Source organism: Pleurodeles waltl, chromosome 11 (genome assembly GCF_031143425.1).
Source record: "Pleurodeles waltl isolate 20211129_DDA chromosome 11, aPleWal1.hap1.20221129, whole genome shotgun sequence".
In the NCBI taxonomy this organism is placed as follows: domain Eukaryota; kingdom Metazoa; phylum Chordata; class Amphibia; order Caudata; family Salamandridae; genus Pleurodeles; species Pleurodeles waltl.
In genome coordinates, this window is record NC_090450.1 from 168,122,784 (window position 1) to 168,139,573 (window position 16,790).

General features: G+C 43.8%; 1 pseudogene; it reads right to left on the bottom strand.

Annotated features, from left to right (window-relative positions):
- Nucleotides 1-6,028: 6,028 nt before the first annotated feature.
- LOC138265080 (ribose-5-phosphate isomerase pseudogene) lies at nt 6,029-6,605 on the bottom strand (annotated as a pseudogene).
- Nucleotides 6,606-16,790: the final 10,185 nt, after the last annotated feature.

The following is a 16,790-nucleotide window of genomic DNA, read 5'->3' on the forward strand; positions in this document are numbered from 1 at the left end:
TACTAAAGGAGTATTTGGAAGAAAATATACAAAGTGGTCTTATTGTTCCATCGTCTTCTCCGGCCGGGGCACCTCTCTTTTTCGTACCCAAGAAGACAAAGGATCTTCGCCCTTGCCTAGATTTCCGAGGCCTGAATAAGATCACCATTAAAGATCGTTATCCTTTGCCTCTCATCAGGGATATTCTAGAGGCAGTCAGAGGAGCTCAACGGTTTACCAAACTGGATCTACGGGGAGCCTACCACCTTTTACGACTTAAAGAAGGAGATGAGTGGAAAACAGCCTTTAGGACTCCATTTGGTCACTTTGAATACAAGGTAATGCCTTTTGGTCTCACTAATGCCCCCGCAATCTTCCAGAGATTTATGGACTCAGTGTTTTCTGATCTTCTGAACCAGACAGTTGTAATCTACCTAGATGATATTCTTATTTATTCTAGAAATCCCGAACTCCATTCTTCCCATGTGAAACAAGTCCTTCAAAGACTCCGGGCTCATCAACTATTTTGCAAACCAGAAAAGTGTGAGTTTGACAAGACGGAAGTCAAATATTTGGGTTATCATTTAAGTCCCACCAGCGTAGCTATGGATCAAGAAAAGGTACAAGCTATTCTAGATTGGCCTTCTCCATCCTCTATTAAGGAAACACAATGTTTTCTAGGACTAGCGAACTTCTATCGGCAATTCATCTTAGACTTTGCAAAACAAACTAGCCATATAACTCACACTTTAAAGAAGGAAAATTTAACTAAAGGGTTTGTCTAGACTAAAGCGGCTGAAACAGCCTTTCAAGAATTAAAGAAGGCATTCACTCAAGCTCCTATCTTAAGACATCCAGATACCAACAAACAATTTATTGTCGTTACCAATGCTTCAGAAAAAGCCATTGGAGCCGTCCTACTTCAACAACAAGGGGATGATGGTCTAGAACATCCTGTTTTCTATTTGTCTCATATACTCTCTACTGCAGAACAACATTACTCAGTACTGGAAAGAGAATTATTGGCTCTGAAGACAGCTTGCATAGAATGGAGACAGTTTCTGATGGGTTCCAAGGAGCCTTTTGAAGTGAGAACAGACCACTGTAACTTACAATGTTTACGGAATTTCGTATGCCTGAATAGTCGTCAAGCTCGTTGGGCCTTCTTCTTCAGCCAGTATGATTTCTACATTACTTATATTCCTGGCTCCCAAAACATTCTGGCTGATGCTCTGTCTCGTCGTTATCCAGATTGTACTCCTGCCCCATCTCAACATCTACTGGAACCTAACAAGATCATTGGGGTAGCTCAGTCTTTTCCGGAGGAGGTACAACTGGAATACTCCAATCTATCTGATGACGAAGTAGAGAAATTAAGGCCTCTATTACATAAGAGACAAGGATACTATTATTATCAAGACCTGTTATTCCTCCCTACTAACAGAGTTAGAGAAAAGGCATTACAAATGTGTCATGATTCACCGGTTGCTGGTCATAGAGGCATCAAGGCCACACAAGAACTTCTTTCACGATTTTTCTGGTGGCCTACCTGGAAACTGGATATTGAAAGATACGTTCAGGCTTGTCCCACATGCGCTCAAGTCAAAATTCCCCGTACCAGACCTGCAGTATTACTCCAGCCCTTGCCAGTTCCGCCAACTCCATGGCACACCATTTCTACTGATTTTATGTGTTCGCTACCACCTTCAGCAGGAAACCGGGTAATCATGGTCACTGTGGATTCCTTTTCTAAGATGGCTCACTTCACTGCCCTGAAGAAACTACCTACATCCCAAGAACTAAGTCAGATATTCATCGACCATATCTTCCGTCTTCATGGACTTCCACATACCATCATATCTGATAGAGGACCCCAGTACATTTCCAGGTTTTGGAGATATTTTTGTAAAACACTTAATATCGATAGAGCCCTGTCATCGGGTTTCCATCCTCAGACCAATGGACAGACCGAACGTCTGAATCAAGGATTAGAGCAATACCTTCGCTGTTTTTGCAATTCTACCCAAAGCAACTGGAACACTTATCTCTCTCTTGCGGAATTCTCATACAATAATTCTGTCCATAGTGCCTCCAAGGTTACTCCTTTTTTCTGTTCCTATGGCTTTCATCCTACCTCTTTCCCTACTTCTTCTCGATCTTCCTCTCCCCTGCCCGCTATCACTTGTTTCTCCAAACGCCTTTTACAAATCCATAGACTAATTCGATCCAATCTATTACGCACCAAGAGATATATGAAGAAAGTAGCAGACAAGAAACTTAGGACCGCTCCGGACTACCATCTACAAGATAAAGTTTGGCTTTCTTCTACATTCTTACCCTCACGTCTTTCTCAGAACAAGTTCACACCTCGTGACTACGGGCCTTTCCGTATTCTCCAGTTGATTAATCCTGTCACTGTCCGTCTTCACTTGCCTCACACGTGGAAGATTCATCCTGTCTTTCATGTCTCTCAGCTCAAACCTTATGTGCCGGACCCTTACTCTCGTCAGTTTTCGTGTCCTCCTCCTGTCTTAGTGGATGATGTTCCTGAATATGAGGTTCAGGAAATGTGTGACTCTCGTCTTTTTCACAAACGTCTGCAGTACCTGATTCATTGGAAGGGTTATCCTCTCAGTAAATGTTCTTGGGAGGATGCATCTTCTGTTCACGCACCTCTTCTGATTCAGCGCTTTCACCGTTTATTTCCTTTCAAACCGGGGCCTTCGGGAGGGGGACCTACTGTTGCGCCGCACCGCGCGGCGCAAGCCGAGCGTTCGGCACAAGCCGGGCGTTCGGCTCGAGCCACGCTTCGCGTCCTTAAGACGCGGCGCGCCCCGAGCCTTTCCTGCACCCTACGAGGCCCCAGATCTTACATGGGGCCTCGCTCTGCTCTTCCTCTCTGCATTTGATGGGGTCTCCTGACCCCTCTTACCAGTCCTTGCTCTTCTTCTTTCTTCTTTCTTTTTTCTTGGATCTGTTATTGCACTTTCCTTTATGTCTTTTTCCCCTTCCCAGGTTACCTTTCTCTTCCCAGCATTCCTCATTCCATATTCTCTATGGTTTCTACTCCATTCTATTCTATCTACCTTTCCCTACCTAAGATGGCGTCCTTTTTCTTCCTTTGGGGCACTTCCTGTTTTTTGGTATATAAGGGTGGGGTTTTCTTCCTTTCCTTGCGCTGCAACACTCTCTGTTCAGATGGGGTCCTCGCTCCTGATTTCCTAGCCTTTTGGTTCTGGAATTCGCCAATTCTGTGTTATTCGACTTCAGTTCTTTTTGATTCCTGTTCTTCTGTTCTTGTTTTCAGGAATCTTCCTGTTGGAGGTTTTTTCCCCTTTGGTAGGGGTTTTTTCCCTCTGGCGCAATTTTCTGAAGGTCACGGTCTGTTCTTGGCGTTGTCATTGCCTACAGCACCGTGGCTACCAGAAAGAGTCGCCCCTTTTTGGGCCAAAGCCGAACGCTCAAGATCCACGCCACTAGATCTGCAGATTCCAGGCGCAAGCAGCGTGAGTCGTGACAGCTCCCTTGTTAAAGATGGAATGGGCCTTTAATGGCCAGTGTATCACGCTATGGCAGGATGCAAGGCTATATTCAAGGTCACCAGGACAAGAGACTCTGCAGAATACAGCTGGCTCTATCAGGGTCCCCATGAAAGGCTGGGGTCCTGAGCCGCAGCCCACTTTGCCCCATGCCTTAAAACGTCTCTGGCACTATGGAAACTAAACATATGTCCTTGGCAAGGGCCTGTAATATATCCAGATCTAAGTTAAATACTGGAAGCCATACCGCAGCAGTGTTTGTTAAAGCCTGCAAAATCCTGGCAATATAAGCCTTCATAAAGGCCACAATTGAGTAGGAACCATAGTTATGGCTGAATCTAGCCAAAGTTCCAGCTAGAGCAACAACAAAATGTCTTTTAGGAAATTATGACAAAAGTAGCCATTAAGCAGAATTGGTACAATTAGGCGAAGAGGCATAACAGACTTCAAGCAGGGTGTGAAGACAGGGAGAGATGACAGGATGAGAAGGTAGGTCTTTTTAGTTTTCTCATCACTAATCTTTAGTGGATAACTCAGATATGCCCCTTCTTTTATGAGGCCATGTACATAGATATTAAACAGAATGGGGCAAGTACATAACCCTGCCTCATGCCTGAATGACAAGCTATAGGAGCAGAGGGTCAATCCCTCTTGCCAGCAAATATCAGGTTAGCTTATTTCTCTGTAGTGAGCTTTGTGATAACATGGAATTACCAACTTGGTGCTCCCTGCTTGAGCATCTAGAACCATAGATTATTCCTGTCCACAAAATTAAAGGCCATGGCATGGCCTGTCAATACACAATACAGTGACCCTTTCCTGGCCCAGGTGGCTCAACAAGATAGCATGTTTAGAGCTCTCTGTATGTGCATTGTGGACATCCCAGTATGAAACCCTGCCTGTGATTAAAAACAGTCTTGCAGCTGTACATCTAGTGCAACAATTGAGGCTTGAGGACTTGAGCAAACAAAAATGTTCATCAGCAGATATCACATTGACAGAGGAGATGTGCATTATATTATTATGGTGTTAGGCTCAAATATAAGGATGAGTGAGAAGTGTGATGCTAACTCAAGCAATGGGCTGGTCACAATATAGCCAAACATTTCACATGCTCCACCAATAGCTGACTGGCAACTCCTTCACCAAATAATTTTCCAGATTCTTCACCACCCATTAACACCCCTATGCCAGAATAATTTATCTTGAGCTTGACTGATAATAGATAACATGCTGTCTCAGTTGGGTTTTGTGCCACAATTTACTTAATTAAGTGCAACTTTACAGAACCCTTTTCTTTCTGACACCCATATGAACACCATATATAATTAGGAGAATCTCCTACACCTATATATTTTCATACAACTCTAACTTCTTTAATGAATCAGAGCAGGCCTTACTTTCTAAAACATTTCACACTTCAGTTTGTACAACCTACTTGGAAGTTCCCCACCCCACTGTAATCATTTAATACCGTTATCAAGTCAGTCATTGGGCGATCTTCTGGTACTATCTGATTCTGCACAATCTCCTATAATTGGAAGGCTGCTGACACCTTGTCTCGTGTCAGTCTAGTCTCCCAAAGTACAACCATTATCACAGTGAGCTCACTGAATGGATGATCGCCTTAGAAGAGACCAAATCTCCCATCTGGAGATCGGTGCACAACGACAGACCTAAAACAAATATGCAGCTGATTGTCACATTCAAACGAAACTAAGAACAATGATATTTCTTGGACTACCCATTTGTGAATCCGAACACCCCCTCAGGTGGTTCTATATTATCCATAAAATAAACTCTTCTGGGATCTGTGGGGGAGGGGCATGAGGGAACTAAGGGAAATGCACTTCCCACGCCAAATATAATCTCTGTTGTTGTATATAAAAAGCAGCGCAACTGGCAATCACGTTGCCTTTGAATATGCAAAGAACATGCAGATATTTTTTTCAAGACGATTGCACATCTCTGTCAATTCACACAAAATAAAGCCTGAAAATTGCCCATCCGGAGGGCGATAACAATTATTATTAACAAATCAGGGGTGTTCTGGGACAAAGATAAAAAGGGTTCTTTTTAAGCAGCAAATATTCTCAACACCTGCCTTTAAGCCACCCCATTGTCTACCTCATACCTAGTGCTTGGCAGCATTGCAATATGTTGTGCAGTTCTCATGCACCAGCTGCTGAATTTCGGATGAAAACTACAATTTGTCTAAGGAAAGTTAGGATATGAGACTTTCGTACACGGCTCTTGGAGCCCATTGGAGACTACATGTATCAAAGTTCCTCACTGCACAGCATCAGCGCTTACTTACAGTTGCTATCAACCAATCCTCTTGTTTTTGGCGCACATAACCAAGCCCAAGTAGTGTTACAATACTCGGCAAAGCAAGAGAAATAACAAATATGTTAAGGTCAGCTTTCATTTATAAAAATCAAGAGAAAGGTTTTCAAAGAAATTGGCAAATACTACCCAATTCCATAAATTGCATTACAACCAAAAAAAGGTCACTGCAGCACTCCTGATTGCCACACCGGGGTGTGATAAGTGCAATGGAATAAAAAAAGTGTGTTCCTGTGGTAGTGTTGATGCACAGGCTTGTTGCGGACACTGACCGCACAATCTTCCATACCAAAGTAGACGCTCTCTGACATGCTGACTAAAAAACCTGTGTCTACCACACCTGGGATCCTTTTAATAGCTGAATTTACTGTTCTGCAGTTGTGTAACTTATCAAACTTCCTATCTAAAAGGAACTTGCCATTATCCGTCACCACTGGACCAGCTTTAAGAATGGCCATTCTTAGCTAAGCAACTCCTCTGAACCTGCTGGCAAGAACTTTGGAGACTGGCACATAGGCCAAAGGAATTACTTTAATTGGAAGGCCCTTCTTCCACTAGTCTCCAAAATTCTTGGAATCTTTTCTGTAGTCAGCAATGATGATGAAAGGTTTTGCACAACCAGTGACTATCTTCTCTTGTGCCAAACAACCTCTCCCACCCTTGGTAAGACTGAGGTGAGTCCACTTCATCGGCTCCATTATTAATAGCAACATCAAGCTTCACGTGGTTATTGACGGCCATGCAGCCGCCAGTCTTTTAACTTCCTCTGCCATCCTGCTGTACACTGCGAGGCCTTCAGCATTGAATGCTTCCAGCAAGAATACCTAGAAGTTTCCATTTTCCCCTCTTCCGTGTGTTAATTACCTTAATATTCATAACCTCAGCTAGCCCCATCAATCTTCAAACCACATTTTTTGGTAATCTAATGTCATCTGTGAGAAGGGCGAAAGTTATATCATCAAGACTGTAATGGGCTGATTACAGCTCAAGATGTTCCTGGCACTTGGCAATGTGGGGTACTTCCCTGCACTCCGTCCACCCAACGATCTTACTTTGCCAGGCACTTTCACATCAAAACTTGTTTGCGCTTCGCTAAGTAGCAAGATATCAGAGTCAAGTGCATAGAAAGCCTTGATGCTATACTGAATGGGCCTCATAAACCCCCCTGAGGCTAGTTTTACATGAATAATTTCAAATTGGGAGCCTTATAGACATGCAACAAAACTGAAACCAGGAGAACTATCCTCATCTGGAACACAAGAGTGTATGTGGTGGCCTGACTCTGCCCTTTGAAGCCCTGCTCCATAGAAACCTAAGCTAGCGAGTCTTCTGTGGATTCCAAAAGATAATAAAAATATGTGGTGTCCTGCTTTCCTAAAGTGATACCCAGATCCACTGTAAGTTAAATCAGACATTTTTTATGGAATGGAATACATGAATGTGTGTTTTGTTTCTACTCCACCACCCTGATTCCCTGGTTCCCTAGAATCTAAAGCTTTTCAGTGTTTTTTAGATTTGATGGCAAAACCAGAGGCTCACTTATGAAGATAAGGCTATGATATCTGACTAGTATTCTTAATTGAAAAAGTCTAGTGTCTAAAATACTAAACATTTAAATAAGGAATATTAACCCACAGTGCATGAGTCTAACCACACTCAAGTGTTTTGTCTATTCTGATGAAGGGGTCCCTTTACTATCCTTCGACTGATGTCATTCCTCCTCTTTTTTTTTTGCTGCTCTTGCAGATACGTTTTTAATTCTATACATTAGCATTATATGCTATTACATTCACTGTTTAATTTCTTTCATTTTTTCATTTGCTAGCACTTGATTGTTTTAATTCACTACTGTTTAATCTTTGACGAGTGAACTGAACCACTGGACCTCACACTCTGCATCATTTGCTTTGCTGCACTTCAGGGCAACCACTTTTCTTGTTTTATGCTTTTTTTTTGTTTGGTACAGGATTCTCGTGCTTTGTGTCTTTGGCTTGTTTCTTCATGTTTTGCGACCAAAGAGCTTCTTTTCGGTAAACAGTGTATAATTTTTTAAACCCCCTTGGATCACAGTACATTTGTTTTGGCCCAGCCCCAGTTTCTTTCCTGTCAATTGGAAGAAGCACAACATTGTGGCCAGGGCTTTCTTCATCAACCTTTCCTGCTTTTCCTTGTACTGAGCTTCTTCCACTATACAATTCTTTAAAAAAGTTAGGCCCATATTTATACTTTTTGACGCAAAACTGCGCTAACGCAGTTTTGCGCCCAAAAAATTTCCGCCGGCTAACGCCATTCTGAAGCACCATGCGGGCGCCGTATTTATTGAATGGCGTTAGCCGGCGTTAGCTGACCGGCGCTGCCTGGTGTGCGTGAAAAAAAACCACGTCCACCAGGCAGCGCCGGCGTAGGGAAAAATGGCGTTTGGGCGTCTAAAAATGGGGCAAGTCAGGCTGAGGCAAAAAAATCGTCTTAACCCGATTTGCGCCATTTTTTTACGACGCCCATCCCCCATTGAAATGACTCCTGTCTTAGCAAAGACAGGAGTCATGCCCCCTTGCCCAATGGCCATGCCCAGGGGACTTCTGTCCCCTGGGCATGGTCATTGGGCATAGTGGCATGTAGGGGGGCACAAATCAGGCCCCCCTATGCCACAAAAATTTTTTACAAAAATACTTACCTGGACTTACCTTAATGTCCCTGGGGTGGGTCCTTCCATCCTTGGGTGTCCTCCTGGGGTGGGCAAGGGTGGCAGGGGGTGTCCCTGGGGGCAGGGGAGGGCACCTCTGGGCTCATTCTGAGCCCACAGGTCCCTTAACGCCTGCCCTGACCCAGGCGCTAAAATCCGGCGCAAATGCGGGTTTTTTAGACCCGCCCACTCCCGGGCGTCATTTTTGCCCAGGAGTTTAAATCCGACGCAATAGCATCGGAGTCATTTTTTAAGACGGGAACGCCTACCTTGCATATCATTAACGCAAGGAAGGTGTTCACGCAAAAAAATGACACTAATTCCAGGAACTTTGGTGCTAGACGCGTCTAACGGCAAAGTATAAATATGGAGTTAGTTTTGCGTCGAATTTGCGTCGAAAAAAACGACACAAATTCGGCGCAAACGGAGTATAAATATGCCCCTTAGTTTGGGTTTTAAATGTTATTTTTAAATGTTCAGAAGTTATATAAAAATGCAATGCATAAATTATTAATGATCAACCAGTTTTAGTTCTTTGTACCATAACACTATACCATTAACATTCATCTTTTTTCTCAAGATCTGCAGGAGAGCGGCTCGCCCAGGTGCGTTTCCATATTTATAATACTAATGTGGCTTCATGAACTTTAGTCCCTCTGTCTCCTGAATGGCTTCTGGGTTTTACTATCTAAATCTTCCCAGGAAGGGAGAAAGGATATAAGAAAAGTTCACTTAATTTTGATGTGCAAACTACAATTTAGTCTTTAGCTAGGTAAGCAATAACTGCCCCTGTGCAGATCATGAAGAGCATAATTGTCAGTTCCATTGTAGAGTCCTTTGAGAAATGTATTGCCCACTTTCCTTCTTGTCCACGTGTGGTACGAATGACTCAGGAAGGTGGATTCTGCAGTCACTATGTTGATTGGAGTCTCAGTCTCTTTTCCAAATGGTGATGTCTGGCCTGACGCAAGGAGCACACTTCAGTGCTACATGGCTTTGATGGGGATCCATTTATCCCCACGAGGCCTACTGGTGATATTCTTCTTCATCTTCAGGATAATGATATTCAAAGCAATCAATCATCAATCAGTTTATTTATAAAGCGCGCTACTCACCCGTTAGGGTCTCAAGGCGCGGGGAGCTACTGGTCGAAAAGCCATGTTTTGTGCTGTTTCCTGAACGTCAGGAGGTCCTGAGTCTGGAGTAACTGGAGTGGTAGCGAGTTCCAGGTCTTGGCGGCAAGGTGTGAGAAGGATCTTCCTCCGGCAGTGGTGCGTCCAGTTGGAAATGGCGAGAAGTCTGTTGTGGAGGTTGTTTTTAGCATTAGTAGAGTCGTTCGTGAGAGAGAGAGGATCAGCTTGGTGTCATCTGCGTATGATATTATGTTGATATGGTGTGTTCGTGCAATGTTGGCGAGAGGGGCCATGTAGACATTGAAGAACCTAGGGCTGAGGAACCCTGGGGGACGCCACAGATGATTCTGGAGGCTTCTGACTGGAATGGTGGAAGGCGGACTCTCTGGGTTCTGCCGGTAAGAAATGATGAGATCCAGTCGAGGGCTTTGTCGCGGATTCCGGTGTTGTAGAGACGTGTATGTAGGGTGTGATGGCATACCGTGTCAAAAGCAGCAGAGAGGTCCAGTAGGATGAGTGCTGCGGTTTCGCCTTTATCGAGCATGATCCTTATGTCGTCCGTAGCAGCGATGAGTGCGGTCTCGGTGCTGTGATTTGTTTCTGAATCCTGATTGGGAGGTGTCGAGAGCATTGCTGTCTTCTAGGAAATGGGAGAGTTGGGCGTTGATGACTTTTTCAATGACTTTGGCCGGGAAAGGGAGGAGGGAGATCGGTTGATAGTTCTTTGGGTCATCCGGGTCTGCCTTGGGCTTCTTCAGTAGTGCGTTGACTTCTGCGTGTTTCCAGATTTCTGGGAAGGTGGCTGATTCGAATGAGCTGTTGATGGTTCTGCAGAGGTGGGGAGCGATGATGCTGCCTTGTTGAAAATGTGGTGGGGGCAGGGGTCCGCTGGGGATCCGGAGTGAATGGAGGCTATGGTGTGTGCGATGTCATCTTTGTTGGTGAGGGTCCAGCTGTGAAGGAGGTTGGTGTTGCTCGGGGGGTCCTGTGTCAGGGCGTCCGGCTTGAGGGTGTCGGGGGTCAGATTGGGTTTGAACCTGTTGTGGATTTCTTCTATCTTGCGGTGGAAATGGGTGGCGAGGGAGTTGCAGAACCTTTGCGTGGGGGGGGGTTAGTCGGAGCAGGTCTTGGGGTTGGAGAGTGAAAGGTATTCCAATCGCTGAACACGAAATAAGTTGCAAGGTTTTTATTTCCAAGATAAAAGTTAAACAGCTTCAACTTCCGTCCTCCCACTTCAGCCACACCGGTCCCAACTCCCCGCAACACTAAAATCCCCCTCAACATTCCCTGTTCCATTGTCTCACCATTCCCTTGTCCCGTCGCGCAGGGATCACGCGATGGATACATCCCAACCCATCTCTTCCCTTACAACGATTTTTACAATATGACAATAAAATAATTTAAAAAATAAAATAAAAAATTACTCACAATACATAAATAACAATTGTCTTATATACATGACAATAATATCCTGGAACACCTATATACAAATCGTCACAATTAATGTTACATCAATACGTAATCATGAAATGAAGTGGTTTGACAATTCTGGAGGAACGTACGCAATGATGCGCAGGTGGATTAATTGTTCCGGAAGAACGATTGTCATCACATACGTCTTGCTTACTTGCATTCACACCCCGCTCGCCTTCCCTACTCACAGCTCTAGTTAAAGATTTTTTGCTCTTGTTCCACCATTTACCATCATCCAGTTTAACTGCACTGTCACCCACCTGAACAATTCTCCTCCAACCACTGAATTTAGACGGGTCTTTAACCATGGCTCTCAGAGACTTCACTCTTACCAAATCGTCTTCCTTCCAATCAACCCTGCGGATATGAACTTTCTGTGAACTTGGCGCATATTTCTGTTGCGCATCCTTTCTTTTTTCCACCACACCATCAACCTTATGCCATGGCACACCAAAATGACCCATCCACTCTCTAGTTAGTTTTGAGGACGGAATGCGACCACGTAATAGGACAAAAGGTGATACATGTGTATCAGAATTATTCGTAGTGCGCACTGCCCACAACAATTTTGCTAATTCGGACTTACAGTGCAGTCCACTCGCGTTGGACAGTTGAATATTATCCTTGAGGACCCTATTAAGCCTCTCCACAAGTCCATTACTCCTTGGATGGTACAGCGAGGTTTTGGAGTGTTTAATACCCAAGAACTTCACAAACTTTTCAAATTGTCCTGAAGTAAATTGAGAACCACTATCAGTCAAAATCTCATCCGGAATGCCTTCCCTAGCAAAAATACCTTCCAGCCACTGGATCACACTGTTAGAGTCAGGGACTTTCACAAATTTTACTTCTGGCCATCTGCTGTAATAATCGATAAGCACTAACCTGTATTCTTGGGATCTGTAGGACAACTTCTCTGGCCCTATTATGTTGATAGCAAGCATACTCCAAGGTTTATCCGGAACTCTTACTGTTTCTATCGGGCATGGTACAGTAACCTGGGACTTGTCACTGGTAGCACAATACATGCAATCCCTTACAAAATGTTCTATACATTTATCAACCCCAGGCCACCAAAAACCTTCTCTGATCCTCCTCTTCATAGCCCGCATCCCAATGTGACCCTCATGCGCTAACTTCAAAACTTTCTTTCTCATGCTATCCGGCACTACTAACTGCTTGGACCTAAATAATAATCCATTAATTACCGACAACTCGTCAAAAACATGTTTGTACTTATCCCTTAGTTCACTTTCGGAGGTCCACTGTGACCACTCCATGACAACTGCATGCATGACTGATCTCATATCATGATCCTCTTCACAGGCTCTCCTCCATTCCTGTTCACCCAGCGCACCATCCAGTTGTTAATTTACAGAACACACAACCACATCGCCATCTTCATCCTTGGGGCCAATATCTGTAGTTAACTCCTCCAAAGGATCAGTGCCAGACAATCTAGACAAGCAATCAGCCAAAACATTTTTCTTACCCGGTACATTCTCCAACTTAAAATTCTGTTCACTCAATTTATATTGCCACTTGGCAATCCTAGGAGTGGCTTTCTACGCACCCTTGGCTGTGAAAAGTTGGACCAAAGGCTTGTGATCCATTCTAACTGTAAACCTAGTTCCCCACACAAATTGTTGAAAGTGAATAATGCCCCACCAACATACTAGGCTTCATGTTCAATTACTGAATACGTAGCTTCAGCTCCCTTCAGACTCCTCGATGCAAAAGCAACTACTTCCTCCATGCCGTCCCTTCTTTGCAATAACACCACACCCAGACCTTTCTGGCTGGCATCAGTCATAATGATGGTCTGATCCCTGGTGTCAAATGGTTTCAGGGGAATTGCCTGGGCAATCTCTTGCTTAATACTCTCAAACTCACGGTTACAGCCATCATCCCACAAAAATTTAACATTCTTCTTTAGAAGATTCCTTAGATTATACGTTTTTTCCGAACAATTAGGTACGAATCTGGCATAAAACTCTATTAAGCCCATGAAAGACCTCAACTGGTCTTTATTCTCTGGACACACAAAATCTTGAATGGCCTTTACTAAAGTTACTTTGGGTTTAATGCCATCAGCCGTCAATTCAAAGCCTAAATAGTTCACAGCAGATATGCCAAAATGACAATTAGTGGGACTGAGAGTCACTCCTTTCAATTTCAACGCATCTAACACACAACTTAACCTCTTGTTATGTTCACACATATCCTTTCCATAAACTAAAATATTGTCCTGAAATGCATTCACCCCACTCATCTCCTTGAACATAATTTCTATTGTGTTCTAGAATACGGCCGACGCAGACGCCAACCCGAACGGCATTCGTTTGAACTGAAATAGACTAAAAGATGTAATAAAAGCCGTGTAATGTCTTGAACTTGGGTGCAGACTAATTTGGTGGTATGCAGATGTCATATCAAACAAGGGAAATACTTTACCACTTTTAACGGATGATAGCATTTCTGAGATGTTCGGTAGAGGATATTGGTCCACCCAAATCTGATCATTAAGGTCGCGTAAGTCTACACACATTCGTAACAACCCATTTGCCTTGCGAGCGAAGACTACAGACGCAACCCAATCTGAGGACTCAATCGGTTCTAATATGTCCTGAGTACACAATTTGTCTAGTTCTTTCTAATCATCTCTCAAGGTGAGGGGAACTTTCCGTACCTTGTGAACTTTAGGTTGAGCATTCTTATTAATCTTGATCTTATGAGCAAATCCCTTGAATAAACCCACACCACTTTTAAATATTTCTGGATGACGCGATTCCCATTTATCACTCACAACAGAAGGTACTTGCATGTATTCATTTCTCACTATAACTTGTTCAGGGTTATTTGGGTCTAACACTAATTCTAATTTGCCCTGATCAAATCATTCTAAGAGGCATGCATTATCTTTGGCTACATATATTGTTGCTGGTGTGACGTTACTCTTAAACTTGAGCTCTGCTTGGAAATCACCCAACATGTCAATTGATTTTCCTCCATATCCAATTGGCTGAATAAGTGACAGATTTAAAGTAGCCCCTTGACCTTTAAACAATTCGTTCCACTTGGTCTCACTCAAAAGTGTAAATGGTGACCCAGAATCAGCCATCATCTGAACCTGAACACCATTTATTTCTACCAAGCAAAACGGTCTTTTCCTGCAAGAATTCTTTATCTCACTGATCAAGAACTCATTGTCATGTGCCATAAATACTTCCCCCTCATCACTACTAGAAGGGGAGTTATTTGTGGTGACACTGTTGACTCGGTTGGAATTAGGTCTGTCCGAATTATTAGTCTTATTAGATTTGCACACCCTCACAAAATGTCCTTTTTTATAACACTTGGCACACATTTTGTCAATAGCTAGACAAAATTTAGCATTACCCAAATGAGCAGTGCTACCACACCTATAACACTCTAAAGGTTTAGAAAACTTTTTCTCGGTTTTGCCTCCCGTAGACTGTAGTGTATTCCCACTCTTCCTGTTTCCTTTTTTATATTTTGTTTTTGCAGCAAATACGTCAGGTCGCGGAGACTGACTTCTGTTGTCAGAAACTGACATTTGTTCCATGAACGAAACCGTGCTTTCAATTCTGGTGGCGATCTCTAATGCTTTTTGTAGATTTAAGTTAGGCGTAGATAATAAGGCCTCATAAGCCTCCTGTACTTTCCTGTTATTTGTTTTTTCCACAAGCTGGTCCTTAATCATTTCTTCTTCAAATTCTTTGTAATCACACGAAACTGCTAAAAGCCTCAAAGCTCCTACATAACTAGACACAGATTTGCCTTCAGCTTGGACCCTTTTGTAGAATTTATGCCTTTCCAAAGTGACATTTCTGCACGTCTTGAATCTTGCGTCCAGGGACTTAATTGCGGTTCCATATTCATCCTCAACACAATCGCTTCACCCTCAATAGTTAATAGTGTTACTTTTGAAATATGTTTCAAAAATTTCCACCCTCCATTCCCCAAACAATGCCTTAGAATTGCAAATTTTCTCTTGTGGGTGAAAGTTTCTCCCTCTAGAGCATCCAAATACGCCTCAAATGCCTCTTACCATTGTTCCCAATCTGCGTCAAACAAAGCCGGATTGGGAAGAAAATTAGGCGGAGGAGAGATGGAATGCTGCATAGTGGGTGCAATCAAGGAATATAATAATAATTAAAACCGATTAATAGAATTGTAGGAATGTACTTTCAATACAGTATGGAAAAGAGTACAAAATGTCTACAGATCTCCAAAAGGTGTGGATGTTAAATTGTCCCAAAAAGGTGTGCGTATCACCATACGCGCTGTTGAAATGTTCGCACAATATTGCTGCCAAGGTGTGCCAATTATAAGTTATATAGATGCAATTAGGTGTGCATGTCACCGTGACACATAAACTTTTTTGTGTTGACTGTAGTGCTTGTTGCCAAAAATAATGCCGCTCGATGTACGTGTAACCATATTATTATTATAAATAAACAAGCAATTTGGTGTGCGTGTCACCGTGGGGCACGCAACTTCAATTGTGATTGCCTGCAATATGACGGCCGTAGGTGTGCGTGTCACCGTGACATGCAATCTCTAACCCAAAATGGCTACGGGGTAGGCGCGCGCACCAGTTTGATAAATGTTTCCCCCAAAATGGCCGCCGTGGGTGTGGGTGTCACCGTGACACACTATCCCTTATCTCAATATGGCCACTGGGTAGACACGCGCTCCAGTTCCCACGATGACGTACTCACATACAGGTTAAGAAGCAGGTTCCGTAAAATGTTACACTCAGCAACACACCACGGCAACGACAGGAAGAAATCAGCAAAACGAGCTCGTCGTATGGACACCTTCGAAAATGGGGAGCTCCAGACACGGAAGAAGAAACTGTCAGAGGATTCTTCGCGTTGCCGTCAGGAAGGAGAGCAGGAAAAATGACACTCCTCGCCACTGAAAGGTATTCAATCGCCGAACACGAAATAAGTTGCAAGGTTTTTGTTTCCAAGATAAAAGTTAAACAGCTTCGACTTCCCTCCTCCCACTTCAGCCACACCGGTCCCAACTCCCCGCAACACTCAAATCCCCCTCAACATTCCCTGTTCCATTGTCTCACCATTCCCTTGTCCCGTCGCGCGGGGAGCACGCGTTGGATACGTCCCAACAGAGAGGTCTCTGACGATGCTGAAGAGTTCTTTACTGTTGTGGGCGTTGTTATCTATGCGGTTTTTTAAATGGGTCCTTTTAGCGGTATGGATTAGCTGGTGATGCTTGCTGATGGACTCCTTGAGTGCGATGTAGTTGTGTTTGCTGGGATCCAGGCACAGGGGCTTCTCTCTTTTTCGGCATTCTCGTTTGGAGAATTGTAAATCAGGTGTGAACCAGTTGGGTTTGGTGCTGTGCAGGGAGTTTGAGGGTTTTTTGAGCGGTGCGAGGGTGTTGGCGCAGTCTGCTAACCAGCGGTGCAGGTTGGTAGCGACTTTGTCGGGGTGCAAGATTGTAGGTGGCGTGGTCTGGGTGAGGGTGGAGATCCGTTCTTCTGTTGAGATTTTGCTCCAGTTGCATCGGGGTGGTTGTGTGCAGTGGTGGTGAGTAGCTGGTTTCTGATAGGAGAAGTGGATGCATTGGTGGTCTGTCCAGCTGAGC